The sequence below is a fragment of the Copadichromis virginalis genome, linkage group LG17 (assembly GCF_057382275.1).
Source record: "Copadichromis virginalis isolate Kocher_CV1m ecotype Utaka linkage group LG17, C_Virginalis_male_GT1.1, whole genome shotgun sequence".
NCBI classification, from domain to species: domain Eukaryota; kingdom Metazoa; phylum Chordata; class Actinopteri; order Cichliformes; family Cichlidae; genus Copadichromis; species Copadichromis virginalis.
This window is the reverse complement of record NC_140634.1, coordinates 14,785,490-14,801,460: the sequence shown is the minus strand read 5'-3', so window position 1 is coordinate 14,801,460 and position 15,971 is coordinate 14,785,490. Positions and strand designations below refer to the sequence as shown.

Here is a 15,971-nt window from a genome sequence, read left to right as displayed (position 1 = left end):
TACTAAAGGCTGGACAATAGAGAATGCTGCAAAATATCACTCAGATTTGTGGTGGAGAGTTCCCTGCCCTCCTCCCAGAAGATGACCCTGCTGATGGTCATGAAAACTGTACAGAGGATTGTAAGCAGCAGCCTCCCCAGCACCAAATGCATGTGAGATAGGTGAGTCCTGAGAACTGCCCCTGATAAGCAGAGCTGGTTTTTGTCCCTTTCATAAGCTCAGGTTTGGGCAATTAGGTATTCTCTGGAGCGCACCTGAAGCTGCGAGTGCTTGGTCCAAGCCGGGCAAGTTGGCACTTTTAACTTCTTTTATGGACGCTAGCCTTCTGTTAGAACGGTAGGTCATAGCAAATGGACCACTTGAGGTCTGGCTCTTTGGCAGAGATTTAAAGTTATTTGCACCCTTGTAGGTAGGTGGGAAACATTGCACTACTCCGGCAGAGAGATGTGTAGTGGAGTCCACCGCCACTGACCAATATTTATTAGGGTGTGACGTAGGGCGGGGCCATATCATACCATTCACGTTAATACCAGTATAATGTTGGGCAACGACAAGAAAATGAAATATCGCGATAGAATATGGGTAAAACGCGTATGCGCAGTGCCTTTGTTTTCATACGCACATGGCGAAAAAGGCACGGCGGCGATGGAGAATGACAAGGGCCAAAGCGGACCGTTGAATGGAACGGATGAACCAGAATTGGTTTGTAAAAATGCTGGAACTTCAGTGGTGTGGAACTGGTTTAGCTTTCGTCCTCCGGATACACAACAAAGCACTATTTTTGGTAGAGCATGCTAGCGGACCGTGGTTATTACCGTGTTTTTTGGAAAATATGGCACACTTAAAATCAATCCTTTGATTTTTCTGAAATATAAATCTAGAAATATATATCTTATAATCCCGTGTGCCTTATGTTTGAATTCTGGTTGTGTTTACTGACTGATGTTTTAGTACGACTTTGCTAAGCTACAAACCTGCACCACTTGATGGATTGTCAGAGCATTATGGCTATCGTAGGCAGGAGCCTCGCGGAGTGATACGTACTGTGCTTCAACATAATGTTACCGTATTGCGTGTATATAAGCTCTTTTTAAGTTTTGTGGATATTATACACGGTTATGCTGAGGATATGTTGGCTAATTTCCACTGGAAATGCCTTTTGATTAAACTGTCAGCAAGGAATTTGCATTTGCACTGTTACATTTTTATATAACTTTAATGTAAAAAACAGCTGCTTGTTTAAGTGAAAATACATTGATGGGTTTTTTTGCACTAATAAAATTGTGGAGTTGTAAAGTATTTTGTCTAGTGTCAATTATATCGTCAGTTATATCGTTATCGCAAATTTTCAAATGTATATCGTGATAAATATTTTTGGTCATATCACCCTGCTCTAGTGTGACGCGAACTTGTGGACAGGTAATGAAAGCAAAATAATTGGAGAGATACTCCCGCTGCGTTTTACTGTCTAGCATAAGTGATCTCCTGCTTTTATTTACAGAGTACAGAGCTGCTGCTTTGCCGAGTGGATTTCTGGCTGCGGGCCGAGGACCCGATACAGCGGTGTATTTTAATTTGTTTTAACCTGGTGTAATCTGACATATTGTGGCGGCTGCGGCTGTCAATTTTGTTTGGGTTTTATTTTTAAAATGAAACCCATTTTAACCGACTGGTATACATGTGTGACCCGTGGGTCACACAGCAGATTTAGGAAATGGCCTTGAAACACTTCATTGTATCTTGATCACAAGTAATATACAGCAGATTAAGTAGAGAGAGAAATTTAGAAAATCAAAGGGACAAAGGGAAACAAATAAACAATAAATAAATATAATTGTGCTTCTTTCTTTTATTTACAAAGCATGCTTTGCTATTATTACAAGGACTCCTTTGTTTCACCCACTTGGTATAAACTAAAATCCAGACATATACATACATGGAAAACAATATGCATATAACACATATTTAAAATAAATATTATAAATAATATTAAGTATTGAACTGACACAATTGACTATGCCAACAAACAAAGAAGTCTTGCATACTTATTCCAAGTCTGCTTCAACAATACTCTATTACCTTTTTTCATGGACTTCAGTTTAACAGTGATTTCTAAACAACTCAAATCTCGAAAAGGTTTGTGACATCATATGTTTTTTTGTTTGTTTTTGTGTTATTCAGACTTCAATGAAAGGTAAAGAGAAGGAGTCCAAGCAGCAGATGGATCATTCCCAGTCTGATGGAACAAGCATCACTTTTGGTTGTGGAGGCAGTAGTTGTACTTGATCCTGCAGTTGAAGTTGTAGTTGGGGTAGTGGTTGTAATTTCAGTGGTTGTAGTTGGGGTAGTGGTTGTGGTAGTTGAGGCAGTGGGTGTAGTTGGAGTGGTGGTTGTAGTTGGTGTAGTGGTTGTAGTTGTAGCCGTGGTTGTAGTTGGTGTAGTGGTTGTAGTTGTAGCCGTGGTTGTAGTTGTAGTTGGTGTAGTGGTTGTAGTTGTGGCCGTGGTTGTAGTTGGGGTGACGGTTGTAGTTGTGGTGGTTGTTTTTGAGGCGGATGTTGTAGTTGGGGTACTGGATGTAGCTGTAGTTGGGGCGGTGGTTGTAGTTGGGGTGGTGGTTGTGGTTGTTGTTGCGGCGGTGGTTGTAGTTGGGACGCTGGTTGTAGTTGGGGTGGTGGTTGTAGTTGTAGCCGTGGTTGTAGTTGGGGTGGTGGTTGTTGTTGAGGCGGTGGTTGTAGTTGGAGCGGTGGTTGTTGTTGAGGCGGTGGTTGTAGTTGGGGTGGTGGTTGTAGTTGGTGTAGTGGTTGTAGTTGCAATGGTAGTTGTTGTTGAGGCGGAGGTTGTAGTTGGGATGCTTGTTGTTGAGCTGGTTGTTGTAGTTGGGATACTGGATGTAGCTGTAGTTGGGGCGGTGATTGTAGTTGTACTGGTTGTAGTTGGGACTGTGGTTGTAGTTGTAATGGTTGTCGTTGGAGCGGTGGTTGTAGTTGTAGTGGTTGTCGTTGGAGCGGTGATTGTAGTTGTGGTGGTTGTTGTTGGGTTGATGGTTGTCGCTGGGGTGGTGGTTGTCGTAGCACTAGTTGTAGTTGGGGTGGTGGTTGTAGTTGCAGCGGTGGTTGTGGTTGTGGTTGTACTTGCGGCGGTGGTTGTAGTTGGGGTGGTGGTTGTGGTTGTTGTTGCGGCGGTGGTTGTAGTTGGGACGCTGGTTGTAGTTGGGGTGGTGGTTGTAGTTGCAGCGGTGGTTGTGGTTGTAGTTGCAGCGGTGGTTGTGGTTGGGATGGTGGTTGTGGTTGCGGCGGTCGTTGTAGTTGGGGTGGTGGTTGTGGTTGTAGTTGGGACAGTGGTTGTGGTTGCGGCGGAGGATGTAGTTGTAGCTGGGACGGTGGTTGTTGTTACAGCGGTGGTTGTAGTTGTGGCGGTTGTTGTAGTTGGGGCGGTGGTTGTGGTTGCGGCGGTGGTTGTAGTTGTAGCTGGGATCGTGGTTGTGGTTGCAGCGGTGGTTGTAGTTGCGGCAGTTGTTGTAGTTGGCGCGGTGGTTGTAGTTGTCGTTGGGGTGGTTATTGTAGTTGCGGTAGTGGTTGTAGTTGTAGCTGGGATGGTGGTTGCAGCGGTGGTGGTGGTTGCGGCGGTGGTAGTAGTTGGGGTGGTGGTTGTAGTTGGGGTGGTTGTTGTAGTTGCGGCAGTTGTGGCAGTTTCCGCGGTGGTTGTAGTTGGGACGGTGGTTGTAGTTGTGGCAATTGTTGTAGCTGTAGCTGGGACGGTGGTTTTGGTTGCAGCAGTGGTTGTTATTTCGGCGGTGGTTGTAGTTGCGGCGGTTGTTGTAGTTGGGTTATTGGTGGTGGTTGTTGTTGGGGTGGTGCTTGTAGTTGCGGCAGTGGTTGTAGTTGGGACATTGGTTGTGGTTGCGGCGGTGGATGTAGTTGTGGCTGGGACGGTGGTTGTTGTTACAGCGGTGGTTGTAGTTGCGGCGGCTTTTGTAGTTGGGGCGGTGGTTGTAGCTGTTGGTGTGGTGGTGGGTGTAGTTGCGGTGGTTGTAGTTGCGGTGGTAGTAGTTGCGGTGGTTGTAGTTGCGGCGGTCGTTGTAGTTGGGATGGTGGTTGTGGTTGTAGTTGTAGCTGAGATGGTGGTTGTGGTTGCAGCGGTGGTTGTAGTTGCGGCGGTTGTTGTAGTTGGGTCATTGGTGGTGGTTGTTGTTGGGGTGGTGGTTGTAGTTGCGGCAGTGGTTGTAGTTGGGGTAGTGGTTGTGGTTGCGGCGGTGGATGTAGTTGTAGCTGGGACGGTGGTTGTTGTTACAGCGGTGGTTGTAGTTGCGGCGGTGGTTGTGCTTGTAGTTGGGGTGGTGGTTGTTGTTGGGGTGGTGGTTGTAGTTGTAGTTGGGGTGGTAGTTGTAGTTGTAGCTGGGGTGGTGGTTGTAGTTGTGTCCGTGGTTGTAGTTGTAGTTGGGGTGGTGGTTGTAGTTGTGTCCGTGGTTGTAGTTGTAGTTGGGGTGGTGGTTGTAGTTGTAGTTGGGGTGGTGGTTTTAGTTGTAGTTGGGGTAGCAGTTGTAGTTGGTGCTGCAGAACAGGCAACACCTGATACTGTACCAACGCTCTGCATGAAAGGTAGAGAACCCAGCATTGAAGCAGCTGCACACAGGTTTGCAGATGCGCAGCCGTAACCTGGATACGTGCCGGTGCTGCTTTTGACTGCAGATGAAAAAGAAGAATTTCAGGATATGTTTTAAATTGGCTACTTTCCAGGAAGCTTAATATATTTCATGCAAAAAACAACTTAACAGCTTTTTAAAATTTTCCGCTCATTTATATGTCAGAAGTATCACAAAAGAATTTGAAATCATCTTTGATTGAAAACCGATGACACAACTGATACAACATAAAGACTTACTGGTTGATTGGAAGCATTGGTTCTCCACTCCCTGACACTGTAATGTGGAGGAGCACTGACCAGTGGAAGGGTCACAAAAGTTGCATACTCCACCATTATTTGACTGAGAAGCAGGATCTGAAACAGAAAAGAAGGCCATTTCATTTCAGAACAGAGACTCTTACAACATCAGATTATTGTTTTTATTTCTTTATATTATTCTTTTGTCATCAATGAGCAATGTAGTATTTAACTTACTTGGCAGAGTTACTGAGTTGCAGTTATCTGTGTTGCAGCATTGAGCAGAAGCCAGAGCACTTTGAAAACCCAGGTCGACTGAAAATGTCTGAGAGGTTACGGCTGGACACAGGGAGGAAGATGCACATGCCTTGTAGATTTGTGTGACCGGAGTTCCAGATGAAGTAGCTACAAAGGCAAAGTCCAGTTTGTTAATGTTGATGGAACACAAATAGCTTCACAGTGGATGTAATTTAGTGAAAATATTAAATATTATATGAGAAAACATTACCTAGAATGGTAGCTGTAACACACATTGGTTCCGATGAGGAGCATGTAAGTAGTGCTGTGCTTGAACATGCTGAATTTGTGCAGGTTTGGCACTGGAGGGCTCCAGCTGCAATCAGGAGAGGAATACAGAAATGATCATCACAATTTAAATATATAGCAAATAGGAGATGTTTTGAAAGTTCATATTGGGTTACAGCAGGTTACAGTTGAGTCAATACTACTCACTAACTTTGGAAAAAAATTACAATGTAAGATAAAAAAAGATTTAAAGCTTTAAATTAGACTTCCTTCTACCTGCAGGTGAAATGAGTGTAGTTACCTGTGGTGGAGAGTGCCCAGAGAAGAAACAGAGAAAACAGCAGCTTCATTGTGATGAACAGGTCAGTTCTGCAGATTAGTTTCCCTGGACTGTGATACTAAAGCTGAGGAGCAGCACTGCACTTTATATACTGAACAGGTGACATCAGGTTTGGGTGTGTTTACATTTTTACAGCATGATCATTCATACAGTCAAGTCTTCTTTCGTCAAATCATGATGTCAAAGCATCTTACCACGCCTTTCTTCTTCAATTAAACAACAAGTATTCATGCATCAAAACAAGCTCAGAAATTTTCTTTTACGTTGTTAACTTTTCATTAAATAAGAATGACTTCATGTCCTGTTTCATGAGTCATAATTGACACAATTTAGATTTTTGGTAAATGGTAAATGGACTTCTTGCACAATGGTCCATCATTTATTGCAGGAGTTACGTTTTGGAAACAGCCTGCGACAGATTAAATCTGCAAAGTAGCCAGCTTTATTTTTTAAAAATATTATAGATGTTTTAAGGCTGTAAAACCCCTCATTACACACTTTATACACTGAGTTTTTTTGAGTTTATTATATTATTTATCATTTCTAGTCTTTGGTTTCTTTGTTAGAGTTCTGTCTTGTGGTTTATGTCTCTGTGTAATCCTTAGTTGCTGTCTCCCCTGTCTGCTATATCCCCGTGTCCAGTCAGTGTCTGTGTCTGCCCTGGTCCCACGTCTCTGTTCCCTCTGTTGTAGTGCCTGCCTGTGAGTCTGTAGCTGTGTCCCAAAACGTCGGTTGCATCCTCCGGAGGCCGCATTTGAAGGCCGATTACGTCACAGTGAGGCGACGAAGGCTGCACAGTCAGGCGACGAAGGCTGTCCCAAATCGTCGATTCCTTCAAATGCGGCCAACAAATGCATCCTTCATTTCCCCGAATTTGAAGGATGGGTCGGGTGTGTCCTTCGTGGCCCACCATATCCCAGAATTCATAGCGCGGCCCAGCAAAATTTCAGCTGCCAACAATGGCGGCCGCTGCTAAGTTTTAAAATTAGTCTTATTACTCTTTCTGGGTCACAAAATAAACTTAAAACATATTTTCAGGCGAGATGTAGCTGTGTAAATCTCAAATATCTGCTTGGTTTATCAAGACATCGCATATTTGCAAAAGTGCGCCGACGTTTTCGCAGACGTCTGTTACCCACCGATAGCAAGCCGGGGGGTGCAGTGGTCACTCGAGCCGGCAAGACAGAGGTGGGACCAAGTCATTGTTTTGCAAGTCTCAAGTAAGTCTCAAGTCTTTATCCTCAAGTCTCAAGTCAAGTCTCAAGTAATGTCAGGCAAGTCAGAGTCGAGTCTCAAGTCACTGGTGTAAAAGTCCGAGTAAAGTCACAAGTCTGAAATTTTGAATTTCAAGTCCTTTTGAGTCTTTAAAAAAAAAAAAAAACGAAAAAAGAATGTTGCAGGTATATGCTAAATGTAAATATTAGACCATGTAATTTTTAAATCTGTGTTTTTCTCAACACATGACAAAATAGTGAACTTAGAAAATATACACAAATTGTGAAATTGCACCTCTTTAAAATGCAGCTCAATTAAACCTAGCTCCAAGAATAATTTTCACCGACAGTTCTGAGATAAGCTGCATGTTATTCTTGGATGCGCTTGTAGGACCGGCTTTAAAATCGCATGACAAAAATATCATACACATTAAAAAAAACTGCATCACCAACGTAGCCTGGACAACATTTGCTAGTTAGATGAAGTCAGTTATCTCATCGTAGCATATTTATATGCATATTTATAATCATACGGTTCTTGGAGTGAGTGCATACACTCATGAAGTTTAGTAACTTCAGGTCACTGCAACAAGCCCAGGTACAGTTTACCGATGGATGGGTACAGGACCTTGAAATGCACCGTGTAGAACGAAAGACCATCGTACCTATCATAAGTTTACCAGTCTCACAAATTGTCTTCATAAATACACATTCGTTAACCGTTTATTAATAGGACCTTTGAGCTCAAGGGTAATTAATTAGTAGTGGAAATAATTTCTGGTACGCATCACAGAAATGTAGCAGTGACAATAATATTGTATGCTGTAATCGTACTGGGCAATTAGTGATACAAAAAACCTGTTTTATCCTGTGAATAAAAGTACATGTTTTTGTCAATGTACCATAATAACAGAGGCGAAACACAATATTGAGTCAGGACAATTCACTATTTATGCACAATAAACAAAAGAGCATAGCGCGACAATTTCTGTTCAGCGCCAGACTTGCTTGTAACCTATATCACCAATTATGTTAAGAAAAATGACGTATTAACTACAACAGCAGACTGACCTTTGTGGAAATGCTTGGAGCAGACTAACCTGTGAGCTGGAGGGTTCTGGGACGTTATATTTGCTCTTTGAATGGCTGCAATCCAGGCCATCCGTCGCGTCTTTGTTACTTCGGAAACATGGCTTGAACAATTTCTCTTCAACGACGTAATCCGATAACAACCGATCTCTTTACCCGTCGGCTTCCCGTGGCTGTCATGCGACCGGCTATTGCAGTTAATAATACAACGGCTTCTTGACATTTTTGTGTTTCTTTTTATCGCTGTGTGACTGATTTCAATTGAAAGCCTGCGTGCGCTAGTACCTCTTGCCACGAGTTCCCAGAATCCTTTGCGGTTTACCCCTGAATGACGTCACATTTTCAATCTCTATATAATATGCATGTTAAATTTTATATTTGGGGTGAAATATCAAGTCTTTTCAAGTAAGCCGGTTCAAGTCCAATTCAAGTCCCAGGTCATTGGTGTAAAAGTCCAAGTCAAGTCACAAGTCTTAGAACATTTTTTCAAGTCAAGTCTAAAGTCATAAAATTAATGACTCGAGTCTGACTCGAGTCGAAGTCATGTGACTCGAGTCCACACCTCTGCGGCAAGAACAGCGGACTCGCGACTTCATCGTTTTCAGATCCCCGCTCTTTTGCTACTCAGGTTAAACATGATATATAAGTCACTCGGATAACTTAAAAATGTAATTGTTTGCCTTTTTTTCGGTGTTTTATTTGTTCCTGAGTAAATCGGTTTGGCTGTGATTAAAGTTATAGTTTTTACACAGCTGAATAAACATCAAGCAGACAACTGATTATCAGAAGTGTGAAATCCTAGAGAATATACTCCGGTGTCCTGTTATATTTTAGATAGCAAGGAGCAGACAGCTAGGTTTATTAAACTCCACCGAAACAATCTGCAAATTTCATTAGAATTTAATAAACTATCATCTTCTCTTTATTTTTAGTTAGCACATACCTTAAACACTTAAAGCTGTAATTTAATGATAGTCATATAAAAGCAGGTGCATGCTGGTGCAATAAGCTGTACGTTTTACGTCCAATGGATGCATGATCTGACTAATCGCAAAAATAATCGGTGACCAGTCGACTATCAAAATAATAGTTTGTCGCAGCCCTACACAGTGGTTGTAGTTATAGTTGCGGTGATGGATGTTGATGCAGCTGTTGTTATTGTTAGAGTGAATTGTTAAATGTTGTCATTTTATGCTTGCCAAATCTGATGAAAGGAATTCCAGTGTCCTTCCCCCCAGTTTCTCAAGGTTCTGGGTGGGGGGGCTGTAATGTTTTATTACAGATACATCCTATCTGGAAGATCTGCTTCTTGTGATGTTGCTCCTGCTTTTATGACCCTTTGGTCAGCAGGAGGTAACACACACACATTCTTACACACACACACACACACACACACAGACACACAGACACACACACACACACACACACACACACACACACACACACACACACACACACACACACACATTTTTACAGAAGTTCACACATATACATGCAATGCCTTGTCTTAGAACCATGTGGGCGTTGCTTTGCTGTGATGTGTTTTGTGTGAACTGTCTCTCAATAAAAGGCAGTGAGAGGAGGCCGTCGTTGGGGTCATTTCCGTGGTGGACACAGACGAGGCCTCCCTTGCGCGACTAATCGATCGATCGACTGTCTTGTTTTCTTCATGATGAATAAGTCTCTAGAATTAGCGGGGCTTGTGGAAACACAGACCCAACATTTATTTGGTCCTTCGGAGCCGGAACCTAACACATCGCATCCACCGAGGAGAGGGAGAGGACGCCACCGCAACGTCTGGGACTATTGACGTAAAGCCCTGGTGTTTCACTTTGTCACCCGGCCGGACAGTTTGCGCCTGAACTCCACTCGGGATGGATGGCAATTGACGGGATCCAGAGACTCTTCCCATGAACGAAAACAACACGAACAGTGAGTACAGAAGGCCTTAGAGAGCGGCTACGTGACCCTGCATTGAACGCAGGTACGGGAGCGCGCTAGCCGCGTGAGAGAGACGCAGGCTTCTCCGCTGTGTGGGGCGTAGAGACAATTGGCCTATGTTGTGTGTGTGCGGGCCAGACGTGGTCTGCGTGAGTGTGGCTGATTGTTGTCTTGTAATGGAGAATAAACTGTGTAAGTCTGCCTTGAAAGAGGATGAAATACACTACAAAGCTTTTATTGGGCAGCACGTGGTGTGTGGATCGTTGACGAATGAAGTGAAATTGTGCTCTAAGCAGAAGTGAGTGCTAGCGTGTCTGATGTCACGGTGTGTGTGAAAAGGTATCCAGCTGGGGAAGATGTGATTCTGAAGGTCACCTGCCCAGTGGACAAAAAGAAATAAAATAGTTGTGTGGATGAATGATAACATGAAGAGTGTTTGGTGTTTCTCAGCCTGAAACAGCTGTAATGCTATTTTCTGTTTTGGAGAAAAACAGAGAGCGAGATGTGTGTTGTTTAAGCAGTGATGAGAATAATGCAAATGTGATGACAGAGGAACACAAAAACATACAGAAAATGCATTAACTATACTAACCCTACATGCATATATACATACAAGTTCAAGTTCAAGTTCAAGGTTGTTTATTTGTCACATGCATAGTTATACAAGTATAACACACAGTGAAATGTAGCCTGACACGCTCCTCGACATGTGCAAAAATGGGGGGGGGGGGGGTGTAGAGGAAGAACATTATATATATATATATATATATACAGACATATAGTATATACACTGGGTGAATGTGCAGTAGTAGCAGCAAGCAGGTGAATTTTGTACATTAATATGAATAGACATCTGACTATTTTACAGGATAGACAATATAAACATATTTAAAATTAAAGGAATTGAAATGTATGGAAGTGTCTGGAAGAGAGTCCTGTCTCAGTCAATTATAGATGATGTGAGAGGGCGGGTGTGTGTGTTTAGGGCACGGATGGCTTGGGGATAGAAGCTCCTCTTGAGTCTCTCTGTCCTTGCCCGGAAGATGCGGAACCTTCTACCAGATTGCAGAAGTTGGAACAGTTTGTTGCCTGGATAGGACGGGTCCTTCAGTATCTGCGCTGCTCTAGTCCGGCATCTCCTGGTGTAGGTGTCCTGAAGCGGGGGGAGAGCAATCCTGCAGCAGCGTTCTGCTGTACGGATCACTCTCTGGAGAGCTTTTTGGTCCTTCACACAGCTGTTCCCAAACCACGATGTCATGTTCTGTGTGAGGATGCTCTCCACAGCGCCTGTATAGAATGTACAATGATATTCATGAAGACCAGACAGCATCTTAAGCATGAGATTCTGTTTGCCATCTTGTCCAAGTCACTAGTAAGATGAAAGTGATACATAGACTAGTGGACTGAATATTATAGGAGGACAGATGGTTGCATCATAGAGGAGAAAACAGAATGCTGATGAGAGGTCTTAAATGAGTGAGCTGAGTGAGCTGATTGTGAGTTTCTGGTGTGTGAAGAAGTTTTAATGAGGCACACATTTAGTTACATGAGAATAAACTTATTATGTGCTAAGACAACAGGGTTATGCTGTATGTTGTGTGTGATTGGATGAATGTTTGAGATTAAACTGGCTGTTGATTTGTCTTTTGTTACTAAGTTGAGCCTGCCAATTGGGTTGGTACGATTTATCCCCCTGGCATGAAGAACACGTGTCATGACCAGTGTTGGGTAAGTTACTTTAAATTAGTAACTTAGTTACATTACTAGTTACTTATATCAAAAGTAACTCAGTTACTTCAAGTTACTCGTTACTTTCAGAGTAACTAGTTACTAGGGAAAGTAACTTTGGTTTTACTCAGAATTCTCTTCTTAATGTGTTGTTTCCGTAACTGGATACCCAGCAAGATTGACAGTCTTCTAGCTTGCTTACTTGCCACAAGTGCACTGTGCCACCTACCAATAGAAAGGAAAAAATAATGTGCACATTTCCACGAGAGAAATCCCACACCTGATTCTATCCTAGCCTGCTTTTTACATCCAACACAAAAACTGCAGTCGTGGTGCTTTCGATTGTACTCAGAACTCGGAAATTCTGCCTTCTGAATAGGAAGATGTAGGTAACACCAGACTGCAGATGAGCTGCTTACAGGGCTGGACTGGGACAAAAAAATTGTCCCGGGCATTTTGAGTAGAGACCGGCCCACCATTATAGGAAAAATCATAAAGTCTTTGAATGAAAATAAACACTGTTGTGACAGTGATGTACACTGTTCTGATGGTACATATGAATCAATCTATCAATTGTTTGTTGTAAGACTCAGATAATTATTTTTTTTAAAAGTGAGACATTTTAAATGAGAATAAGAAAGTATTTCCTTGTGCCCCCCTTTCCCTTTTAATGCCCTACATGGACCCCTGGCAACACTTTGCTAGACCCGCCCCTGCACAGTTACCAGCTCTCAGCTACTTAGAAAAGGATCCTGGTGTTATTTGTCTCTCAGAAACAGTTCATAACTTCCCTTCAAATCATTCATGTTAACTAAAAGGTAAACCTGTTTCTCCATCACAGCTCTGATGATTCAGTAAGGACATCTCCTGGTTTCATCTTCATGTTTCCCTCTCACCACATAACCAAACCGATATCATGACCAGCAGGTTTACAGCTGTGGCTCCAGCAAACATAAGCTGATACTAGAAATTAATAATAAATAAATTCTAACAACAGCTGATCATGCTTAAACGTGCTGCTGTTGTTTACCGCGACATCCGCTGGTTTCCTCTTTCTGGTGCAAAGTGGGCGATAAATAAACAAGAGAGAAAAGCCAGTCAGTTGATCACTGATCAGTTTCATGATTGAAGTAGAAACAGGAGAGGGAGGGGGAGAGAATGAGAGAAGAAGAGGCAGCTGTGCAGAGTAAACACAGAATAACTCCAGCTTTGTGTCTTTTTCATTGTAGCTGAAGTCCGGGACAAACTGTTCCTTTTCACCTCAATACGAAACGCGTAATATTTTCTCTGAATACGAGACGATTCAGTTTTTTACGGGACGGTTGGCATCTCTGATAATTAACCTTATGAACAAAATAAAGTTCAACATCAGTAACATCATAGCACCCACCCAGCTGTATAGAAACTCCGTCATGCTAGCTAGCACGCAGTTTGAAAAAGTCAGCATAACGAAAATAAACTCCAACTAAACTTGGTTCATATCTGACCCAGATAGACTGCAGGTCATAACTTCTTACCTGAAGTTCAGTTCACCTGACACTCTCGGACCAGCGGCCGCTTCGGGTCTCTCCTCTTGCCTCCCTTTTCCTTCATCCACCTGCTGGCTTCCACCTGCTAATGTTACTGAATCTGTGGAAGCTCTCCGATAGCCACCACACGAAGTAATGAATAACGAGCCTATTTAAATCCCAGTAACGAGTAACGCGTTCCCGGTTTTGGCATAATAACTAGTTACCGTGCTCGTTACCACAATAACAACGTAGTTACTGTAACGCGTTACTTAATAACGCGTTAGTCCCAAAACTGGTCATGACTTAAACAAGACCTTTCTTTCCTTTGCTTTCCTTTATTTTCTTTCTTTCCTTTTATTTTGTTACTTTCATGGCGCACTGAAAGTTTTATTTGATGATCTCTGTTTGAGCAGATCTGCACGATTAGAACAGAAGCGCTATACAACTCGTCGTCGAGAAAACTGTTGCAAAGTGAGCTTCTCCAAAATTAAAATGGGCTCAGGAGAAAGCTACGTATTGGGACATTTACAGGGAGTGCAGAATTATTAGGCAAGTTGTATTTTTGAGGAATAATTTTATTATTGAACAACAACCATGTTCTCAATGAACCCAAAAAACTCATTAATATCAAAGCTGAATGTTTTTGGAAGTAGTTTTTAGTTTGTTTTTAGTTTTAGCTATTTTAGGGGGATATCTGTGTGTGCATGTGACTATTACTGTGCATAATTATTAGGCAACTTAACAAAAAACAAATATATACCCATTTCAATTATTTATTTTTACCAATATAACATCTCCACATTCACAAATATACATTTCTGGCATTCAAAAACAAAACAAAAACAAATCAGCGACCAATATAGCCACCTTTCTTTGCAAGACAGTCAAAAGCCTGCCATCCATGGATTCTGTCAGTGTTTGGATCTGTTCACCATCAACATTGGGTGCAGCAGCAACCACAGCCTCCCAGACACTGTTCAGAGAGGTGTACTGTTTTCCCTCCTTGTAAATCTCACATTTGATGATGGACCACAAGTTCTCAATGGGGTTCAGATCAGGTGAACAAGGTGGCCATGTCATTAGTTTTTCTTCTTTTATACCCTTTCTTGCCAGCCACGCTGTGGAGTACTTGGACGCGTGTGATGGAGCATTGTCCTGCATGAAAATCATGTTTTTCTTGAAGGATGCAGACTTCTTCCTGTACCACTGCTTGAAGAAGGTGTCTTCCAGAAACTGGCAGTAGGACTGGGAGTTGAGCTTGACTCCATCCTCAACCCGAAAAGGCCCCACAAGCTCATCTTTGATGATACCAGCCCAAACCAGTACTCCACCTCCACCTTGCTGGCGTCTGAGTCGGACTGGAGCTCTCTGCCCTTTACCAATCCAGCCACGGGCCCATCCATCTGGCCCATCAAGACTCACTCTCATTTCATCAGTCCATAAAACCTTAGAAAAATCAGTCTTGAGATATTTCTTGGCCCAGTCTTGACGTTTCAGCTTGTGTGTCTTGTTCAGTGGTGGTCGTCTTTCAGCCTTTCTTACCTTGGCCATGTCTCTGAGTATTGCACACCTTGTGCTTTTGGGCACTCCAGTGATGTTGCAGCTCTGAAATATGGCCAAACTGGTGGCAAGTGGCATCTTGGCAGCTGCACGCTTGACTTTTCTCAGTTCATGGGCAGTTATTTTGCGCCTTGGTTTTTCCACACGCTTCTTGCGACCCTGTTGACTATTTTGAATAAAACGCTTGATTGTTCAATGATCACGCTTCAGAAGCTTTGCAATTTTGAGACTGCTGCATCCTTCTGCAAGATATCTCACTATTTTTGACTTTTCTGAGCCTGTCAAGTTCTTCTTTTGACCCATTTTGGCAAAGGAAAGGAAGTTGCCTAATAATTATGCACACCTGATATAGGGTGTTGATGTCATTAGACCACACCCCTTCTTATTCCAGAGATGCACATCACCTAATATGCTTAATTGGTAGTAGGCTTTCGAGCCTATACAGCTTGGAGTAAGACAACATGCATGAAGAGGATGATGTGGTCAAAATACTCATTTGCCTAATAATTCTGCACTCCCTGTAGAAAATGAGTTCCTGTCCAAAAGGATTCAACGAGGAAATCCAGTCTACAATTCTTCTTTTTGTCTTTGAAGTGTTGTTGTTTTGCTGAGCGTGGAAACAAAATGCGACGATAATTTCCACAATCAGCAAAAGAAAGAATCACTGAGTGAATGAGTGAGAATTTTAAAATAAATGGGGAAGCTGACAAGACTGACTGACTTAACTCCATTGTTTGAAGTTAACCCCCACCTGAAAAAGGTGTGGATGTATCTCTGTGTGTGTCTGTGTTGCAGGAGCAGAAGGGGACCACAGGAGGAAACTTGGGTCACATGACTATGTGAACTTTGCAAATTTAACCTTTTTAGTTTAAAATTTTTTGTGTCTGTGAATTTACCATGGGTGTGCTATTCACTACCTTGTGTTGCTCACAGAGATTACTGTGAGAAAGAGTGTATACGCCTGCGCAGCGCTAACATTTACATTTCATTTTACAGCAGATGGTTAATCATGTGATTTGATCATGAGATTTATAGCAGGACACAACTTAACCCTTTAAGACCTACCATAGAACCAAGTCCGCCAGAGCTTATAGTATATTTTTACATGCTGTGGAGCCATTTTTTGGAGCATTTCAAGTTGCTATACATCAATACCACTATTATAGCCCAAATTTGAATATG

At 42.5% G+C, this 15,971-nt stretch overlaps 1 long non-coding RNA gene and 1 pseudogene across 1 annotated transcript in view; both read right to left on the bottom strand.

Moving 5' to 3' along the window:
• Positions 1-15,971, bottom strand: part of LOC146689115 (uncharacterized) — a 370,205-nt gene that overhangs the window by 62,133 nt on the left and 292,101 nt on the right. The window lies entirely within an intron of this gene.
• On the bottom strand, positions 2,252-4,898 carry LOC146689126 (uncharacterized; annotated as a pseudogene).